Source organism: Erinaceus europaeus, chromosome 9 (genome assembly GCF_950295315.1).
Source record: "Erinaceus europaeus chromosome 9, mEriEur2.1, whole genome shotgun sequence".
Classification (NCBI taxonomy): domain Eukaryota; kingdom Metazoa; phylum Chordata; class Mammalia; order Eulipotyphla; family Erinaceidae; genus Erinaceus; species Erinaceus europaeus.
In genome coordinates, this window is record NC_080170.1 from 118,046,143 (window position 1) to 118,061,119 (window position 14,977).

At 42.3% G+C, this 14,977-nt stretch overlaps 2 long non-coding RNA genes across 2 annotated transcripts in view; both read left to right on the forward strand.

Annotated features, from left to right (window-relative positions):
- Nucleotides 1–14,977, forward strand: part of LOC132540491 (uncharacterized) — a 493,968-nt gene that overhangs the window by 149,470 nt on the left and 329,521 nt on the right. The gene's annotated exons all lie outside the window — the stretch shown is intronic.
- On the forward strand, nucleotides 1,368–10,828 carry LOC132540262 (uncharacterized). Its single transcript, XR_009551469.1, has 3 exons — nucleotides 1,368–1,599; nucleotides 3,045–3,632; nucleotides 10,522–10,828. It is a non-coding gene; the product is annotated as an uncharacterized LOC132540262 (long non-coding RNA).

Below are 14,977 nucleotides of genomic sequence, written 5' to 3' on the forward strand. Positions count from 1 at the left end.
TGGGCTACTACTACCTGCCTTCCCTTTTTTTTTTTTTTTTTTTGCCTCCAGGTTTATTGCTGAGGCTCAGTTGCCGCACCATAAATCCACTGCTCCTAGAGGCCATTTTTTCCATTTTGTTGCCCTGGTTGTTGTTGTTGTTGGATAGAACAGAGAGAAATAGACAAAGGAGGGGAAGACAGAGAGGGGGAGAGAAAGATAGACACCTGCAGACCCGCCTCACTGCTTGTGGACTCAAACCCGGATCCTCATATGAGTCCTTTCACTTCACACCACTTGGGCTTAAACTAGTGTGCTACCACCTGGCCCCTGTGACCTCTTTTATAATCAGGTTAGGTGGCCTGTTGAAACTCACAAAATAAGATTTTGCAAGCCTGGGATAGAAGACCCAGTTTCTCGGGAACGTGGGAGTGAGTGAGATTTTTTTATCTTAGAATCCCAGCAAAAAAGAAGACAGAGAAGAATCCAAGTAACAGAGAATCTCTTCCCATTCCATGCATTTTTTTTTCATTTTTGTATTTGTGATTAATTGTGAGTTACAGAACTGTAAAATAACAAGTTATAATTCCACGCAGCATCTACAACCAAAGATCTGTGCTCCATTTTGTCCCAAAGGTAACAATATAATCATTTTTAATTACAGAGTAGTATTCCATGGGGTATGTGTTCCATAACTTCTTTTAGACAAATGACTATTTGTTCATCTCATACATCTAAATTCAACTGATTTTTTTTTCAGTCAGCATCACATGTCTATATAATTTCACCTCTTTGTAGTTGTTTTGTTTTATTTGTTTTGTTGTATCTCATTTAGATTCAAAAAAAGAAAGAGAAAGAGAGACTCCACAGCACTAGAACTCCCTGTAGTGTGTTAGCACCTCCCATGTGGTGCTGGGGCTCTAATCTGGGCCATGCATTTAACAAAGTACATAACCCACTATTGTGAGGTAGCCCTCCACTCTAAGATTTTTTTTCACTCAGTCCTCTTACAAAACTTCTTAGTTTATCAACATTGAAGATCCCTACTCTGCGAAATCAATTCTGCAACAGTCTGTTTAAACCTGTTTTTAAAACAAGCCGACAGAATAAACACCTTTGGTGTGAAGCTGAAACCTGGGATCATGATGAAATCATAATCTCATTTTTCTTTCTGGGCTCTGGGCTTGTGTCCCTTACTTTGATCCACCCTACACAAAGCTATTGGCAAATGTATCACCAATTTTTGATGTTCTACATTGAACATGAATTCACACACCCTCCCCTTTCCCTTGTATCCAAGACAGCACCTTTTAAAGGATGACACAGCAGTGACTCAGCAGTTTGAAGCCCTCCCAGCAACTACCTCACCATTTTATGTGGGGCTTCATTCCAGATGTTTCCCTGGAATGCTCCCTTGGTTACTGAGGCATCATCGGTAAAAAGATAGATGCTTTCTCCTGAGTGCTGGTAGTCTTCGCCTTGGAGAACACCAAATACAAGGAGAGAGAAAAATTTAAAAGATAATAAAAGAAAATGAAATGAATATGGAACACATATCTGGCAGCCCTGAGTACCAAGGAAAGCATAATTGAAAGGTTGGCAATTCATATATCAATCCAGGTGAGTTATTTTCTTTCTCAGGTCATGAACTCTCTATATAGTGATGGAACAACAATCTTTAAAGTCCTGGTATCTGTTATGGCCGTTAGACCGCTTTTGTCAATTTTTTTTTTAATTTTTTTATGTTAATTTATTTTCCCTTTTGTTGCCCTTGTTGTTTTTATTGTTGTTGTAGTTATTGATGTCATTGTTGTGAGATAGGACAGAAAGAAATGGAGAGAGGAGGGGAAAACAGAGAGGGGGAGAGAAAGATAGACACTTGCAGATCTGCTTCACCGCCTGTGAAGGGACTCCCCTGCAGGTGTGGAGCCAGGGGCTTGAACCGGGATTCCTACACTGGTCCTTGCGCTTTGCGCCACGTGAGCTTAACCCACTGCGCTACCACCGGACTCCCTTGTGTCAATGTTTCTGAACATCAATTCTAACTCAGTTCATCTGGGTGCACAGAAGAAAGGAACATGCATAATGGGACCCTACAAGAGAGTTGGACAAAGGTAGGAAACCAGTTCATCTGTTCTTCATTCCATATCTTTTTTTTTTATTTTTTTTGTAATTTTATTTATTTATTTTCCCTTTTGTTGCCCTTGTTGTCTTTTTATTGTTATTGTAGTTATTATTGTTGTTGTTGTTGTTGTTGATGTCATCGTTTTTGGATAGGACAGAGAGAAATGGAGAGAGGAGGGGAAGACAGAGAGGGGGAGAGAAAGACAGACACCTGCAGATCTGCTTCACCGCCTGTGCAGCGACTCCCCTGCAGGTGGGGAGCCGGGGGCTCGAACCGGGATCCTCACGCCGGTCCCTGTGCTTTGCGCCACCTGCGCAAAACCTGCTGCGCCACCGCCCGGCTCCCGTTCATTCCATATCTTAACTAAGAAAATCAATATGAAATCATTCTTAGAAGGTTAGTTTAAAGATTCCAAAGACTTAAAATCAGAGCACCTCTCAACTCTGACTTATGGTAGTGCTGGGAACTGAACCTGGACCCTTGGAGCCCCAAGCATGAAAGTCTTTTGCATAACCATTATGCTATCTCCCCAAACCTCCAAGCCTTTTGATAGAACCAAAAGTCTTTAAACAAGGATATTTTCCTGTGCCCAAATGCCTACTTCCAAGGATTTTCCAGGGCCAGATAAGCCAAAAAGAAGCTCATTCTTGTGGGTTCACTAACACCCATAATTACCATTAGACGTATACTTCCCAACAAAACCATAAATTCCCTCAATTAAATAGATGATCCCTCAAGGGTAGAGAGCACATAAATTCCTCTCCTCAAGGTCAAGGTACCTAGTTTAAAATGCCATCATAGAATTATGATGGCTATCTTTGGAAGGGTGGGTGGGTACAAAACTTTGGTGGGAGTGTGTGATGTGGAGCCATACATTGTAGTCTTACAATCTTTTCTTTCTTTCTTTCTTTCTTTTTTTTTTTTTTTTTTTTGTCTCCAGGGTTATAGCTGGGGCTACAAATCCACTGCTCCTGGAAGCCATTTTTTCCTCCATTTTGTTGTTGTTGCTGCTGCTGTTGTTGTTGCTGCTGCTGCTGTTGGACAAAACAGAGAGAAATCAAGAGAGGGGGAGACAGAAAGGGAGAGAGGAAGATAGACACCTGCAAACCTGCTTAACCACTTGTGAAGGTGTGGAGCCGGGGGCTCAGACCAAGATCATTGCACCCGTCCTTGAGCTTCTCACCACGTGCACTTAACCCACTGCACTACTGCCCAGCCCTTAGTCTTACAAACTTGAAACAAACTATTAATAACAAATAAAAAAATTTAAAAAATAAAATGCCATCATAAACACTGGTTGCATGGATGTTTCATATCCAGACATGGCTTTTTTCACTTTATATCTCAATTGTGCATTAATTCATAATTCTGGGAATTGTGATACATTTTAGAAGACTAATTAATTTAAATTTACACGCTAAGGAAAGCTCAATGAACTCAAGGTACAGGAGTAAAATATCATGGACATCCCCAATCCAGACATTAGTGTGACGCAAACCAAAAGAACACCCATTCACTAAGAGCATTGGTGAGTAAATATTGTTCAATATTGTTGTAAACATGCATGAAACAAGCAAGTGATTTTTAGGAAGGCAAGACAAGAGCAGTTTTAACTATTCAATCTGGGTGAACATTTGGGGATAAGAGATACCCAAGAATGCATCTTCTAAATAATAGGGAAGATAGTTCTTTACATAACCCTCCGCCAGAAATGATAATTTTCCCTCTTAAAGTCAAGAATATTTATAGTATTTTCCTCATCACAGCGTGAATTCGCAGACAATTGCAGAAGGGTTATCTACAAAAAGCATTAGCAGAGCCCATCACAATAGGAATTGGAAGGAACTTAGAGCCATCAGCATTTGTATGGGAGAAGCAATTAGCCACCAGGAGCATAAAGTTACAGAATAATAGAAACCATACAAGGAAAGATTACTAGACTCTATTTTACTCAGAATACATACATTAGCTGACACAAAGTGGCACTCCCAAGTTCAAAGAAAACTTTCTACTATTGTTGAAAAAAAAAAAAAAAAGTCACTGGACCAAGGAGTTTTCACTAACCTTTGTAGTCAGTGTTCTAGACCCCAGAATAAGGGGCACTGGTCAGGGTTCTTGGTTCCATGTAATGAAAGTCACCTCTGGTGACCTGAAGGTGAAAGCAATTTAACCATAGGCCATGAGGTTGATCACAGAATCCAAGCAATTGCTGGTCAATCAAGCATAGAAAGTGAGAAAAAAAAAAAAAAAAAAAAAAAGGAAGGGGATTCCAGTCCCACAACCAAAACCAGGACGATGGAAGACTTAGTGTAGGACCCAGTTACCCAGTTGTAACCCCAATGATAACGTGTCTCACTGGTGGTCCTAGAAAGAGCATGCTGTCACTGGCAGCATTGCCACTAGACACTGAGACACATTCTAGAATGCCCCCATTTCTTTGTACTACTGCCACAGAGACAGAGCCCAAAGGAAAAGCATGTCGGGTTGGTGGCAAAGATATGATGTATTTTTGCATAGAAAAACATAACAAAATATGTCATGAATTTTCTGGCAACCCAATAGTAAGTAGCCTTAGCTTTGATCAAATATCTGCTCCTGATTTGCAAGCATGTGGGGGAGTCAAGGGAGAGAGTGTTAGGTTTGTGTGGCAGTAAAGTGTTAGAGTTACAAGATGTAAGTCAAGAGGAGTTGGGAGAGCAGGTAAAGAGTTTAATCAAAGAGATCAAGAGTGGCAGACTCTCCGTGGCCAGTTAGGGGGCCTAGAGTGGAGAGCCGCTGCAGGATAGGCTGGGGGCATTTTTATATTGTCCAGGACTTGTTGGCTTTCAGCCTGGAAGTCCCTGGAAATCGATATTGTCTCAAGTTTTATGACCCAAATTCTGGTTGAGAATGTCCATCCAGTGTAATCTTTTCAGCCTGGGCATCGGTATTCTTCTAATTCTGGTTGAGGATGTTTGATGTAGATGGGGGTAAATTCCTGTTTTCAGCAATATAAGCTCTTCCTGTAAGATTAGAGAGTCAGGTCTCAGCATACTTTCTTCAGGTAGTATATTGGTTCTACTAAAGACTTTCATGCCTAGGGCTCTTAAATCCCAGGTTCAATCCCCCTCATGACCATAAGCCAGAGCTGAGCAGCGCTCTCATCAATCTCTGTATCTTATTCTCTCTCTCTCTCTCTCTCCATTAAGATAAAATAAATAAATAAAATGCATTTTTTGAAGATGAGGGAGAAGAATATCTGAAAACAATCTCTTTTAAATTTTTAATTATTTATTTATTTTTATTTAACCTGCCCTTATAATACTACAAATTAGGGAAGACCACATTCAATATATTAAAACAAACAAACAAACAAACAAAAACCTCACTTCACCCACCACCAAAGTGCCTGGGGCATCGTATCAAAAGATCAAAAGATACCCCCTAGCTTTCCCTCTTAACCCCTTCCCTGTTCCCTCCAATAACCATATAGTTTGCAAGGCTAAAGGTCGGCTTCACTGTATTTTCTTATGCAAGTTCCATTGCTTTAGTTAATTATATTCCCCACATGACTGAAAGTACACTTAGCAAAATCACCTCTAATTCCATTTTATACCATAAAGCATGGCTTCATCTTTTTAACAGCAAAGTAGTATTCTACTGAGTATACATACCTCCCACAGCTTCTCGATCTAGAAAGCATATAGTTGGTCCCATGTGGTAACAAACTTCTTTGATGGGAATCAGGAACTTGCTTCCACTGATTCTAAGCTTCCTCCAAACTAGGTGTATTTTTCAGATATGAAACTAATGTACTTTTTAGATATGCTTCCCCTTACTCAGGAAAGTGCAAAATGAAGAGATCGCTGGTTTTTTTTTTTTATTTATTATTAGATAGAGAAAGATATTGAGAGGGGAGGGGGAGATAGAGAAGAAAAGAGATACCTGCAGCCCTGCTTCACCACTCATGAAGCTTTTCCCCTGCAGATGGGGACCAGGAGCTTGGACCTGGGTCCTTGTGCACTGTAACATGTGCGCTTAACTAGGTGCACCATCACCTGGCCCCCTAATGATCACTATTAAACAAGAAAGCATGCCTCTGAGACAACAACAGGCTTATAAATCAGCACTTCCTCAATAAAGTAATTTAGTACATACAAACCAGTGAAAACAAGAAAGAAAATCAATTACAATAAAAATGTCTTAATGTTAGGACAGGCATATCATAACTGCTCCATTGACCACCATATTTTACGGAGACGTAATCTGCATAGATGTCTAGTCCATGCAGAGCTGAACCTAGCGAGGAGAAGACAGTTCAGTATTGTCTCCACACACCCTTTTCCATAGTGCCTTCACATGGGCTCTGAAGCTTCACGGAGCTGTGGAGATATGGGTGGTTTAAGGAGACAGTGGAGAACAGCAAATGGATGAGGGTCCCCTACACGGCCATGGTCATCCCAACAATATAAAGCATGAAGAGTGGTGACAGAACCTTCCTCTTCAACTCCACAGCAACACAAAAGAGACCCAGAACTGGAATGTTCTTTTTTAACATTTATTTATTTGTTTATTTATTTTCCCTTTTGTTGCCCTTGTTTTTTATTATTGTAGTTATTATTGTTGTTGTTATTAATGTCGTCATTGTTAGACAGGACAGAGAGAAATGGAGACAGGAGGGGAAGACAAAGAGGGGGAGGGAAAGATAGACACCTACAGACCTGCTTCACTGCCTGTGAAGCGACTCCCCAGAGGTGGGGAGCTGGGGGCTCAAACCGGGATCCTTACACTGATCCTTGTGTTTGACACCATGTGCGCGTAACCCACTGTGCTACTGCCAGACTCCCCTGTAATGTTCTTAACTAGCCAAGAGACAATTAGAGAGAATAGTATTTTCTGGTCAAATCCCAACCAGTTCACATGTGGAAGGGTAGTTACCAATGGCGTTGTGCAAAATTATATTCTGGTGCCTTGGGCTGCAAATCTCCAGACTCACCCAGCCCAGGCATATGACGAACCCTACAGACCTAGGGAAAGTCAAGATCAAAGTCAAAGTCATCCATTTTTTAGTTCTTTCTCTTTCATAACCAAAGAGAAACTAAGATATACAGGGCTTTATTTCTGTACTTCTCTGTAAAAAGAATATTTTGAATATTCAGCTGTGCTGGTAAGTTCTAAAAGTCCTGGAACTGAGCAGTACTCTATCAAAAAAAAAAAAAAAAAAAACAGGGCTGGGTGGTCGCACACCAGGTTAAGTACACATAGTATGAATCGCAAAGATCCCTGTTCAAGCCCCCGGCTCCCCACCTACAAGGGGGGGTCACTTCACAAGTGGTGGAGCAGGTCTGCAGGTGTCTAGCTTTCTCTACCCCTATCTTCCCCTCCTCTCTCACTTTCTATCTTATTCAATAAATTGAAAAAATGGCCTCCAGGAGCAGTGGATTTGTAGTGCAGGCACCAAACCCCAGTGATAACCCTGGAAGAAAAAAAAAAAAGATAAAATCACCTTTTTTGACTCATCTTGAATGGAACTTGAAGGAACCACATCAAGGGAAATCAATCAGAAGGAAAAGAAAGAACACCAGATGATCTCACATGAAGTTGGAACCTTAGAAAAAAAGGATAGAAAAGCAAAGCACAGAGTGAAGAAAGCTAGGCAGTGACACACCCAGTAGAGTGCATACATTACCAGGTTCAAGGACCCAGGTCCAACCCCCACTCCCCATTGGCAAGGGAAGGAAGCTTCCTGAGTGGTGAAGCAGGTCTGCAGGTCCACCCTACCCTATCTTCCCTTTCCTTCTCAATGTCTCTCTGCTTCTATCCAAAAGAAAAAAAAAATGTATAAACATAGACTAGCTGTGATCTGTTGGACCAAGAACTTGAGTGGGGGGAAGTGAGAGGCTGAGAGAGCATATGGCGAGTAGTGAAGGGGACCCAAATTGACAGAACTGCAGTGTAGACACAGAGAACAGAAGAAAGTGAGACACTGTACCCAGATGACAACAGCTGTCTTGTGAACCATCATTTCCCTAATAAAACTTTTTTTTAATCCTAAAACTAATGCCAATTGACAAGACAAAAAGAATCATTAGGGTGAGAAAAATGTCACCATCCCAGAAAAGACACACATTCAACCAGACCCTGTAAAGGGTAGTATAATCAGTACATGGCAGCAATTTTTTAGCATTGCTAAAAGAAATAAAATAAAATAAAAATAAAGACACCTCTTTACAGCACCATGTCCATTTCATAGTCTGATGATCTACGAGTAGCTATAACCAGTAATGTAAGTCAGGCTCAGGGAGAAGGTGAGGTTCTTGTTGAGGAGGAAAGTGCCTTCCTAGTGAACTTGGTGACCTGGCACCAAAGGCTCAGACAAGAGCTCAGGATTCTATCTGATTTAACTGCTTTGCTTTCCAGTCCAACACCCACCAACGTGTTAGAGGTTTGCTGATAAACTGACACCACAAGAGATGACTCCATCCAGCCCAACAAGGCCAAAGGGACTGGGTTCTCCCTCCCAGAAGCCACACACATCCAGACAGTCCTCCTCCTCCTCCCCTCCTTCTCTTCACTGATTTTATAATGATTGACAAGATCATAGGACAAGAGGGGTACAATTCCCACCACCAGAGTTCATATCCCGTTCCCTCCACTGGAAGTTTCCCTATTCCTTTTTTATTTTTTTTTTATTTTAAAAAGGAAACATTAACAAAACCATAGGATGAGAAGGGTACAACTCCACACAGTTTCCACCACCAGATCTCTGTATCCCATCCCCTCCCCTGATAGCTTTACTACTCTTTATCCCTCTGGGAGTATGGACCCAAGGTCATGGTGAGATGCAGAAGGTGGAAGGTCTGGCTTCTGTAATTGCCTCCCCACTGAACATAGGCACTGACTGGTGGATCCATATTCCCAGCCTGCCTCTCTCTTTCCCTAGTAGGTTGGGGCTCTGGAGAAGCAGAGCTCCAGGACACATTGGTGAAGTCATTCCCTATTCTTTATCTCTCCGGGAGCATGGAGCCAGGATCATCATGAGGTGCAGAAGATGGGAGGTCTGGCTTCTATAATTGCCTCCTCACTGGAGATGGGTGTTAGCAGGTCAACCCATACCCTCAGCTTGTCTCTCTATCTTTCCCTAGTAGGGCAGGGCCTCTGGAGAGGTGGGGTTCCAGGACACATCAGTGAGGTTGCCTGCCCAGGGAAGTCAGATTGACATCATCGTAGCATTTGCAACTCGGTGGTTGAAAACGTATTAAGATATAAAGTAGAACAAATTGTTCAATAATCAAGAACCTAAAGGCAAGAATAGAGTAGGTGAGATTTGGAGTCTCCATTTTGGAAAAGGCTAGTAGGTCTATTTTAAGTATATTCCAAGGGACCCATGACTTTACTAATTTTTGCCTGAGCCAGACATCTAACATGAAAGTGGGCTGAAGGTATTGCCTGGGGAGTTGGTGTCAGAGTTGGAAATAGGACTAGAAAGCTGGGTCAGGGCAGAGAGTAGCTCCGAAATACGGCAGACGGCTCTTCTAAGGCTTACCCAAGGCATCCCCTAATTAGGCATTAACATCTAATTAATAATAAGTGAATACCATTTCTTTTTTCTTGATTTATTATTGGATAGAGATAGCCAGAAATTGAGAGAGGAAGAGGAGATAGAGAGGGAGAGAGACAGAGAGACATTTGCAGCCCTGCTTCACCACTCTTGAAGCCTCCCTGCCTGCAGGTGGGGACGAGGGGCTCGAACCCGGGTCCTTGTGCACTGTAATATGTGCGCTTAACCAGGTGCACCACCGCCTGGCCCCGTGAATACCATTTCAAACCACTTTGCAAACAGAGCACTGCATGAGTCCCTCTGGTGAATAGTAATGGTGCTCTGGATAATCACAGCTTTCAAGAAGCACTTTAGAGCCAGGCAGCCTCAGAGAGAAACCACTAATGTTCAAAGGGCTAAGCAGAGAACATTTCACATACCTGCCCTGGCTGGAAGGTTGCCCAGAAAAGATGGTCAACCTATAACATTGTCGATCTGGTTTCTGGGAATAAAACAGAGGAGCAAACCTTGCCAAGGGGAGTCATCCCACTTCCCCACCAAATGTTGGAAGTGGCAGTCTCATTGAGAGAGCTACACATGTACAACAGATCCAGGGTCCCAGAAGACACTGAGAAAAACCTTTGAATGATCCCTAAGATTCATCCACCTTTCGCCACCTGTCATCCTAGCCACAGTTAATGAGACGCAGAAGATATCCCAGAAAAAGTGACAGGGCTGATGTCAGCTAGTAAAATTTCAAGAGAAAAATCCAATGTCTTTATATTCTGTTTCTGTTTGGGTCTGCTTCTTTTCTTTACTTTGATTTTTTGTTTGTTTGTTTTTGGAATGAGTTTTATTTCTTGAACTTGAGTTTGTTTGCATGTTTGCTTTTCTCCAGCTCTGGTTGATGACAGTATCTGAGATTGAACCTAGGACTTCAGAGCCTCAGGCACGAAAGTATTTTGGCATAACCACAATTCTGTCTCCCCAGATAATTTTTTATCATCTTCAGAACTATGCCACTCTAAATAAATAGATTTAATTTTTGGCAAAGCAAGTTGTCTTCCCTGGCCTTTATTTTATTTTATTTTATTTTATTCTTTTCTTTTTCTTGTGGTGCTGGGACCTCCAGCATGCATGATTTCAGTGTTGTTTTTTTTAACTTATTTCTAAAATAAAAAATATCAACAAGCCCATAGGATAAGAGGAGTGCAATTCCACACTATTCCCACCACCGAAGCTCCATATCCCATCCAACCACCTTTGTAAAGCTCTCCTATTCTTTATCTCAGTGTTCTAAAGTCAACTGTTGTTTTTGTTTTGTTTTGCTCTTTTTATTTCAGAGAGACAGGGAGTAACAGAAAAGGGAGGAAGATGACACAGCACCAAAACTTCCCCAAGTGTCATGGCAGAATGTCATGTGGTGCAAGGGTTCAAATCCAGAGTCACACACAGCAAGCACACACCCAGCCCACCAGGCTTTCCCCCCGACCCACGCCCCTTAGTTCTTTCCAGATGGTACAAAAATGTCCCATGTACCATTTATGTAAACCCAGTAACCACTGGTCTTGTCTCCACTTTTTTAATGTCTACAAAGCAGGGACTGCACAGAGAATATATTTCTGTCTCATCATCTTCCAGATTAACCCTCTAGAGACCAAGCACCAGATCTCACTTTGGGTCCTCTCTGGGGCTCACTCAATAGCACAGTTCAGCGGCAAAGTGAAATTGTCCCAATAGAGCTGTTTTTCTCATCACACATTTCCACTCTCAGGATTCAGAATGATTCCAGCAATTGCTCTACAGACCATTGAGGCAACAACAGTTAGTGACATTCCTCCTTCATCCTGCAGATGAATAATCACAGTCACCCCCTCAGAGAACCCTCAGTTCTGGGCAGCTAAACCCAGAGCACAGGAGAAAAGCCCTAGGTGCTTTGATTGGTTGATTGACTGATTGATTGATTGATTACAAAAGCACTGCTCAGCTCTGACTTATGGTGGTGCTAGAGGTTGAACCTGGGACCTTTGGTGCCTCAGACACAGAATGCTTTTTGCATAACCACTATGCTATCTCTCCCAGCCCTGTGGTAAGTCCTTGCTGTTTTATAGCTACACACTCAGCACCACTCGCTTAAAGAGGAGAAAAAAAAGACTCTCATGTTTTCTCAATAAGTATTTTGGAGGATTAGTAAGTTTACCTCTTTTGAGTGTTCTTTAAAAACAGTATCAGATTACATTTGCTTTTTATCAGCAAAACCAATATATAGCTAGTGCCCCCAAGCAAACAACACAGACATTAAAGGAAAAAAAAAGAAAAGAAAAGAATTCACACTTATCCCTTCCTAGACAACCAGAACTAACATATTTATATGTTCTCTAAGGATATTTTGGTGTTCAAACATCTCAAAGCATGTGCAGTTATTTGTAGCATTGTGTCTTTGTTTTTCAAGATTGGTATCAAACGATCCATATAGCTAACTTGTTTTTACTTTTCCTCTACAAAGCCAAAGGGGCACTCTTCCACATGGCAGGTGAGAATTCTACCACTGAACCACCAATGCACCGCTGGGGCCCTCTCCCTACCCATCTTTCATTTTCTTTTTCTTCTTTTTCTTTTTTTAAAATTTTTTTATTATCTTTATTTATTGGATAGAAACAGCCAGAAATTGAGAGGAAGGAGGTGACAGAGAGGCAGAGAGTCACCTGCAGCAATGCTCCACCACTTGTGAAACTTTCTCCCTGCAGGTGGGAACCAGGGGCTTGAAACCGGGTCCTTGCACATTGTAATACGTGCGCTCAGTCAGGTGTGCCACCACCCGGCCCCTCTTTCTTCTTTTTTCTCCCCCAAAAGAGAAAACACCACAGACAATAACACTTCCATCCCAGGTCAAGTTTTTTTTTATATAGGCTGTTAGTGGACCTAAATAGGAACAGTCCACCCCCTTCTGCTATTGGTCTCCCCCAGAATCAGTCAGCAGCCATTGGTTTATTCCAAGATGCTTCATTTGCATAGGGACCTATAACAGTCCATTCATAAAGAGTTTGGTTATGTCTTGAGCAAGGTATTAACATTCTGTACAGGACATAAACCAGAAACTCTTCCCCCAGGGCCTCCATCACCTCTCACAAAAGGGTGCAAAATAAGTCACTTAAAGTGACAGCCCAGATTAAAAGCCTATAAACCAGGGCCGGGCAGTAGCACAGTGGATTAAGCATAGATGGCACAAAATGCAAGAACCTGCATAAGGATCCCAATTCAAGCCCCCGCCTCCCCACCTGCAGGGGAGTCGCTTCACAAGCAGTGAGGAAGGTCTGCAGGTGTCTGTCTTTCTCTCCCCCCTCTGTCTTCCCCTCCTTTCTCCATTTCTCTCTGTTCTATCAAACAACAATGACAGCAATAACAACAACAACAAAGATAAACAACAAGGGCAACAAGAGAGAAGAAAAATGGCCTCCAGGAGCAGTGGATTCATAGTGCAGGCACCTAGCCCCAGCAATAACCCTGGAGGACTGAGGAGGAGGAGGAGAAGGAACCTATAAGCTAGGAGCATGTACAAACACAGGAAATTCCTGTGGGAACATAAGCTTAGGAACAGAGATCAAACCTTCACAGTCATAACCACACTATCACCTTTCTCTGTTGTCACCAGTCTTCACCACTCCAGGTTGACTTTTCCAGGGAAAGAGAGCAAAAAGAAGGAGAGAGAGAGAGAGAGAAGGGAGGAGAGACCCCACATTAATGAAGCACCTCACCTTCCCAAGATTCCCTGGTTCATTCTGTTCTCAAATGCCATCTCTGGTGAGATCATCCAAAACTACCAAGGGAAACATCTGCATCAATCCTAAGATGCTTCCTGATTCGGGGACTATTCAAGTGTTATGGGAAAATAGAATCATAAATGTAGAATAGTCAAGTCAGATACTAGGGGAGGAAAAAAAGCAAAACTTGAAAAATTCTTTAGCTGACCCCCAAGCTCTCAGACAGATCTCTCTACTCCCACCCAAATCAGCAAAGGTGGCTAATTGTAAAGTGGGGCTATCTTTATTTTCAGTAGCATTCCCACAGTGAGAGGGAATTATAATTTGCCACTGAAAGAAATGAGAAACCAAAAAACAAGTGCATACAATTTGCATGCTAAAAACTGGATTCCATATGAAGACAAACCACTCTTCTCAGTGGAATGGTTTACAACTAAGAGTGTTTCTTCTACTGTGTCTTTTTAATATTTTATTTATTTATTTATCATCAGATAGACATCGAAATTCAGAGGGGAGGGGGAGACAGAGAGAGAGAGACCTGCAGCCCTGCTTTACCACGTATGAAAATTTCCCCCTTGTGAAGCTTGAACGTGGGTCCTTGTACACAGTAATGTGAGCCCTTAACCAGGTGTGCCACCACCTGGCACCTCTTTGACTCTGTTTTCAACCTGGGAAAAAAAAAATGTCTCTAAGGGGGAGGGTGGGGGAAGAATTTCGCTTAGCAAATGCCCTAACTCTGTGAACTTCAGGCAAGAATTTTGTGAGTTGAGATCTTTTCACTTTTTTATTGCTGCCATAGCTATCACTGAGGCTCAGGGTCTATAGGACTAATTCCATATTTCCAGTGACTCTTTCCTTTTCTTGTCTTTCTTGTTTTTGATAGAGACAGAGATAAATTGAGATGGAAGAGGGAGATAGAGAGGAAGAGAGAGCCACCTGCAGACCTGCTTTACAACTCATGGTGCTTCCCCCTGCAGGTGGGGACCAGGACTTGAACCTGGGTCCTTGCACATGATAAAGTGTGCACTCTAGCAGGTGCACCGCCACTTGGCCCTAGACGTCATCTTTTTAAATGAATACATGAAATGAAACTAAGTGTCTTATGCTTTTAAAATAAGTAAAAAGCAATAAAAATGAGAGTTCAAAATTAGGGTCTGATATAGAAAATGTGGGCTTTGAGAGAGAGAAAGGAAACACCACCACATCACCATGGAGGAAGGCAAACATCCGGTTTGTATACTAAGAAGACAGAACCATTGTTCTAGGGAAAACCAGCAGCACCAAGAGTGAACACAGCAAGCAGGAGCATCTGAAGGAGTCCTCAGGAGCATTGAGGAGCTCTCACCTCCCTCCAAGTTGCCTTTCTCCTCCTCTGACATCTCCTCTCCTGCTCTAATGTTTTCCTTTCAAGCTGCAGATTCATACTTGGCACCACAATCAGCAGGCTCCGTGGCCTGGCACCATTTCCCCTGATATTCATCCCTGAATGGGGGCTGATTTATGGAAGGAGTGTCTCAGTAGAACAGGTGACACCTTGGGACTTGGCTGTCCTTCATGGTTAATGGGGGAGCCCCAGTAAGTCCTGACTGAAAC